We start from the raw sequence: 6220 nt of genomic DNA on the forward strand, positions 1-6220 counted from the left end.
AGAGAGACAGAGAGAGAGAGACAGAGAGAGAGACAGAGAGACAGAGAGAGAGACAGAGAGAGAGAGACAGAGAGACAGACATAGAGAGACACAGAGAGACAGAGACAGAGAGAGACACAGAGAGAGAGAGACAGAGAGAGAGAGAGACAGAGAGAGAGACAGAGAGAGAGAGCGCGCGCGCCTGCGGCCCATGCTGCAGAGAGGAGCTTGGGGGTATTCTAGCCCCTTGGCTGCTCTGTCCCCTCCCTGCACAGGGGTGAGGCATCAACACCTGTAACCCAGTCCCAGGCTCTCCAGCTCGCACCCCGGCTTTGCCTGCCAGGCTCCCTTGGAAGCTCCTGCCCTGTGGACTGTCCTGCTTGGAGGGAGCGGAGATGCTGACCCAGAGATCTGAGCCGTTGCTTGGTTTAGCATGTGGGTTTCTTTTTTTTTTTTCTGAGACGGAGTTTCGCTCTTGTTGCCCAGGCTGGAGGGCAATGGCGCGATCTCGGCTCACCGCAACCTCCGACTCCTGGGTTCAGGCAATTCTCCTGCCTCAGCCTCCTGAGTAGCTGGGATTACAAGCACACGCCACCATGCCCAGCTAATTTTTTGTAGTTTTAGTAGAGACGAGGTTTCACTATGTTGACCAGGATGGTCTCGATCTCTTGACCTCGTGATCCACCCGCCTCGGCCTCCCAAAGGGCTGGGATTACAGGCCTGAGCCACCGCGCCCGGCCGGGTTTCTTAACTGTATGCATGTCGTCAGGCCCAAGGGCCTCTTCCATCCTTGTCAAGGGAGTGCTAACTTTTCTCCTTTCATACAACACAGCATGTGGCTTTCTTGTTGCCAACAACAAATGTGGCATCTGAATGACATGTCTCCTGTGCCATGGAGCAGTGTGAGCTCTTCTGAGGCCCTTGCAATAATGAGTCAGCCTCTGCCTCCCTGACCAGCCCATGAGCTCTGGGAGGGAGGGCTGGGTCTGCCTGCTCCCTGCTGTGTCCCTGTCATCTAGCACAATGCTTGGCACACAGCAGGTGCTTAATAAATGGCTGCTGAATAAATGCATGGCCCCTGGAAACTCTGAAAGAATTGGAAAGCTGAGCCTGCTAAGCTGAGCAGGTTAGTGTTAGGAGGCCTGGGGGTGGAGGGGAAAGTCCCGCTGGCTTGGCAGCCGGATGGACCCTGGTTGGAGGCCGCTGCCACCACTTGCTCTGTGATCTTCGACAAATGACTTACCGTTTCTGAGCCTCCGTTTTCTCCTCTGTAAAATGGGGAATAATTATAGTGCTTAAGTAGCAGACTTTTGGGGAAGATTAAATGAGACAGCCTATTCGTGGCACACCCAAGCGTTCAGCACATGGTAGCTTCCGTTACGATTATGACAGCTATCATCACTAAGATCGGAGTCAGAAGGAGGCATCGGGCAGCCAAAGCCAGAGACAGGTGAAACCCCCGCATCCAGGCACCCCTGCAGCCCCACTCCATATTTTTCTTGCAAACACCTTGACCCTGTTTGCCCTCCAATATCTCTACACACTACGTGCTCTGTGCTCTTCAGAACAGAGGAAGCCAGGGACCCACGAGGATGACAGCATCCCCGTTTCCCTCCTGTGGAAAAGCCTCTCCTCCCCAGATCCAGGCACCGCGCACGCCCCACCGTCTGGCACCTGAGGCGCGTTCCCCTTTGCGGAATGCCTTTCTCTTCTCCTTTGCCCAACCACCCTCTACTTGGCTTTGCAACCGACAGGCCGCCTCTTCCAGGAACCCTTCTTTGACTGTCCTCCACTCCCGTGTCCCTGGGTCTTCTTGGGCTCCACATTGTCCTACACTGGGAGTTCCTTGAGGGACAGACTCTGTGACTAATGCTTCTTTTGCCCCAGCATCACCTAGCACAGCTGGGCACAGAGCAACTGGTATGTGCAGAGTGGTTTATGTCCCTAGGATGAGGTCAGGACTCAGCCAGCCCCATCCCTTCGTCACCACTCTTTGGTCCTCTGAGCAAGGGAGCTGGGTACCTTTCTAAACCTGGCCCTGATCCTCAGTGGATCCTGACTCACCCAGGGCCCTCCCCGGGAAGGCAAGCCTCCCCTGTGCTCCTGACCTGACCCCAACAGGTATCTCTAGCTCAGAACCTTCCTGGAAACCTAGGCTTTCAGCCCTTCCCTGCTTTTACCTGGGCACGCTGGAGTCCTCGGCCTGCTCCTCTCCTCTCCCAGGCAGTGGGTCTGGAAGTCCAACCTTATATCCTGCACACCCCAGCACAGGCTTTGTCTTTGGGCAGAGGCCTCAGGCCAGGACAAGGTCTCCAAGGTAAATATTTGTGGCTTCAGGTGAACCACAGCCCCGCCTGGAGGCAACCTTGGGACTCCAGCTTCCTGAGGCTTGGAGAAAGGAAGGTCCAGGCTGAGAAAAGCACAGTGCAGATGGCAGGAAGCACTCCGTAACTGCGAGGGGCTGCTGCTGTTCATATCATTAGTGCTCACAACAGGATGAGCCTTTGTAGAGGGGTTACAGCAATTGTTTAGTCCAGATAATCAACTTGGGAAAAGGAGGGAGTAGCCTTGTTCCTAAATGTGTCAGGGATACACATCTCCATCAATTAATTCACCCAAGAGAATAGATTTGAATCCTTTTTTTGCCACTGCTTTGCTGTGTGCCCTTGGGCAAGGTACTTCACCTCTCTGGGCCCCACTGACCTCATCTATAGTATGGGGATAATAGTAGCTTCTCCTCTTGAGTTGCTAAAAGCATGAGCTGAAGGGCATGCCTACACAGTGCTTAGCACAAGCTTTCATTTCACTCATTCATTCATTCATTCATTCATTCCACAGCAATTAGAAGCCGCTCTACCTCGTCTGCATCTTTAGGAGTCTCCGTGAGCACTTGTGGACTGAAAGAATAAGGAGGCATGACTATGAACCCAAAGGACAAATGTCCAAGCCCAGCAGGACCCTGTCATCCACCACCTGGGCCCCAGCCTTGGCTCATGCAGTCTGCACAGTCACCCAGAGGTGGGCGTCAGCAGCACTGATGTTACAGAGGGCACCTGAGGCTCAGAGAGGTGAGTGACTGGCTCAAGGTCACAGGGCTTTCAGCGTTGGGACCTGAGCCTGATCATCCAGTCCAGAATGCACCCTCTTAATGGCCACACTGTCCTTTCCCAGAGACTTCAACTTAGCATTAGAGGCGGTGGTGACACCAACATGGCCCCTTGATGTCCTCTGGGCATTATTCTTGCTACCCAGTTTTGATCTAGAAGCATGGAACAGTGGTTTAGAGCTGGGATGGCCATTGTTGAATCCTGTCTCCATCTGCAGGGGACAAGACGGGGGCAGCAGTGTCCTGAGGTCACAAAGTATGTAGCCAGGCCCTGACTGCCTCCTCTTCCTGCTTTTTGACAAGAAGAACAAGGAGAAGAGCGTTTGCTGTCCTGCCATGTTTGTCAACACCCCAAGAGCCCCGAGTACCTGAAGGTGAGATGTTTCGGGAGCCAGGAGAATTCCCGGGAGGACCCTGCCAATCCCTTGGGCACATCTCCAGAGAGGCAAATCCCCTGCTTGGCTTTCCAGCTGGCCATGCCCATTGCCCATGGACAATGCCCCTCTGTGGGGTGCTGGGGCCTAGTGCCAGGGCCTGGGCCAGCATCAGCTCTTGCTTCCTACCACGTGCTGGAACAGCAAGGCCCGCTTCGCCTCTGCAGGCCCATGGCCCAGAACCCGCACCTGCCCTCAGTACCACATGGCCCTCCTCAGGCTGCTGGGGCCTCTTGGCCTTGGCTTCACTCTCCTCAGTGCCCAGGCCTTTGCTTGTGCCATGTCCTCTTTCTGGAGTACCCCCTCTACCCCGCTGAAAACCCAATCGTGCCCTGTCTGGGAAGAAGTGCAGGAGGGCGGAGGAAGCCTGTGGGGGCTGATGGACATGACTGGGATTCCTGCTCCTGTGCTGACAGCTGTCAGCCTTGGGAAAATTCCTTCTTCTTTATGAGTCCATTGTAAAATGGGACTATTTTGAGGGTCTTGTAAGGTCATGAGAAATGCTTGGAACATCAGATAATTCAGAGAGTGATAAATGCAATTGTTATTGAAATATTAAGACCATTGACCTTCAAGGTCCAATTCTGGCCAGCAATATCCAGTCGTGCATGGTGGCTCACGCCTGTAATCCCAGCACTTTGGGAGGCCGGCAGCGGTGGATCACCTGATGTCAGGAGTTTGAGATCAGACTCGTCAACATGGTGAAACCCCACCTCTACTAAAAATACAAAAATATTACCTGGGCATGATGGCACACACCTGTAGTCCCGGCTACTGGGGAGGCTGAGGCAGGAGAAACGCTTGAACCCAGGAGGCAGAGGTTGCAGTGAGCTGAGATCACGTCATTTCACTCCCACCTGGGCAAGAGTGAGACTCCATCTCACACACACAAAAAAGAAGGTAATGTCCGCATAAAGCTGCCTGACCGCTACTCCACCTGGTCCAGATGTCCTCCTCCCGGCGTGTTTGGCTACCGGCCACGTTTCAGCCCTCATGTCTCTCCACTTCACCCCTCCCTCCTCTCGTTCCCACCCCAGGGCCTGTGCAGGTGCTGGCCTTCTCCCAGGAGCATTCTCCTTCCAGCTCTCATTCTGGTTTCTTCTTATTCACCAAGTCTTAGTTTCAGTGTTGCCCCTTGCGGGGACAAGGGGACCACCCTGTCTAAGGTAGGGCTCTTTTGGCTGCACACTGAGGGCGTCCTCACTAGCAGTTGCTGGAACTGGGTCTGAAAACTCGAGTGTTGTTCTAGGCACTATGATTTCTCAGCTGCTGTATACCGAGGAGAGGGAGGGGACCACAGCTCAAGCGGGTGGCCGAGAACCAGCCGCACAGCTCCTGGGTGTCCCCTGCCGGGGACCCTGACCCAGAGTGAGGCAATAAAACGGCCAAGAGGGAACAGAAGGTCTGAGGAGGTGTTTCTTGGGAGACAGCTATGGCCCCTCCTCCTTGTCACTGCCTTTGGGCTGATTTTGGAGAAGTCAGTCCTTCTTTCTGGGCCTCGGTCTCCCCAGCTATGGAATAAGGATGTTGGGCTCCACGATGCTGTGGCCAGCCTGGCTCTGATGACCTTTGCTTACAGTGGAGGGAGCTCAGTACTTATGCAGTGAGGACTGGGCTGTTTCTGAGGTCAGGTATGTTGTTAGGAAGCTCATCCCCATTGAGCCAGGGTCAGCGGAGGTTCTGCCAAGGGAACTGCCTCCCGGGAAGGAGGGTAGCAGGTGTCCGGGCCTCAGTGCGGGCCTAGCAGGGGGGACCTTTTCAGAAACCTTCTGGGGCCTTGAGGGTTGTGTTCCCAGGAGTTGGGACATGCAATGGACTGGGCTGTGTCTCCTGATGAGTTGAAGTCATGTAGGGCAAAGTGACTTCTGCAAGCGGAAAATTACTGCTCTCTTCTCCCTTTGGGCAGGGTCAAAGATTGTGTGTGGGTTTCCCAGGGCCGGGTGTGGACCCTGCAAGATGGAGGTCGGTCTAGGGCTGGTTGAAGTCCTTCCTAGTATTACTGCCTGGAGAGGATGCCGGAGAACCAGGGGCTGGGAGTGGCTGGAGTAGCCTGCCAGGCAGTTAGCCACAGAAGGGGCTCGCCCTGGTGCGGGGGGTGCAGCTCGGGAAGCCCCGCAGGGAGGTAAGAACACCTCCTTGAAGGTGGCAACGAGACTTGGCTCTCAACATTTTTGGGGCTCCTCAGAGAGTTGGGAGCTACCTGGCAACAGTATCAGTCAAAGGAAAACTCTCCTGCTCCTTTTCTCTTCTGGATGGAAACACACACACACACACACACACACACACACATAAAGGGTTTGCGGGGGAAGGAGAGAGAGGTGCAGGGAAAGAACACACACCTCCTCTTCCCTTTCCGAAAAGCTGACCCATAGAAGCCTTGATGAAGGCTGGGGAGACAATTCGATGTTAGATCAAAGCTGATGCTCAGACATAGCAAGATGGCAGAGTGGAAAGGATCATCTCCATTCTACAGATCACCAAACTGAGGCCAAAAGAGGAGAAAATCGGGGTTTTATCCTCCCGTTTTCCAGATGAAATAGGGTCTTGGAGAAGGGAATTCACTTGCCTGAGGTCTGTAAAACAGAGGGCCAGCATTGGGACCCATTTCCGTCTGAATTGAGAGCCCACGCTCTGCTCACTGACCCTGTCTGTCTTGCCATCTCCAGCTGGAACGAGGGCCACGCTCTCCTGGGGAGACTGC

At 54.4% G+C, this 6220-nt stretch overlaps 1 non-coding gene across 1 annotated transcript; it reads right to left on the reverse strand.

The window, feature by feature from the left end:
- Positions 1-679: 679 nt before the first annotated feature.
- On the reverse strand, positions 680-809 carry LOC116563049. Its single transcript, XR_004274190.1, has one exon. It is a non-coding gene; the product is annotated as a U6atac minor spliceosomal RNA (small nuclear RNA).
- Positions 810-6220: the final 5411 nt, after the last annotated feature.

The sequence above is a fragment of the Sapajus apella genome, unplaced genomic scaffold (genome assembly GCF_009761245.1).
Source record: "Sapajus apella isolate SASKATOON/1434 unplaced genomic scaffold, GSC_monkey_1.0 scaffold33, whole genome shotgun sequence".
In the NCBI taxonomy this organism is placed as follows: domain Eukaryota; kingdom Metazoa; phylum Chordata; class Mammalia; order Primates; family Cebidae; genus Sapajus; species Sapajus apella.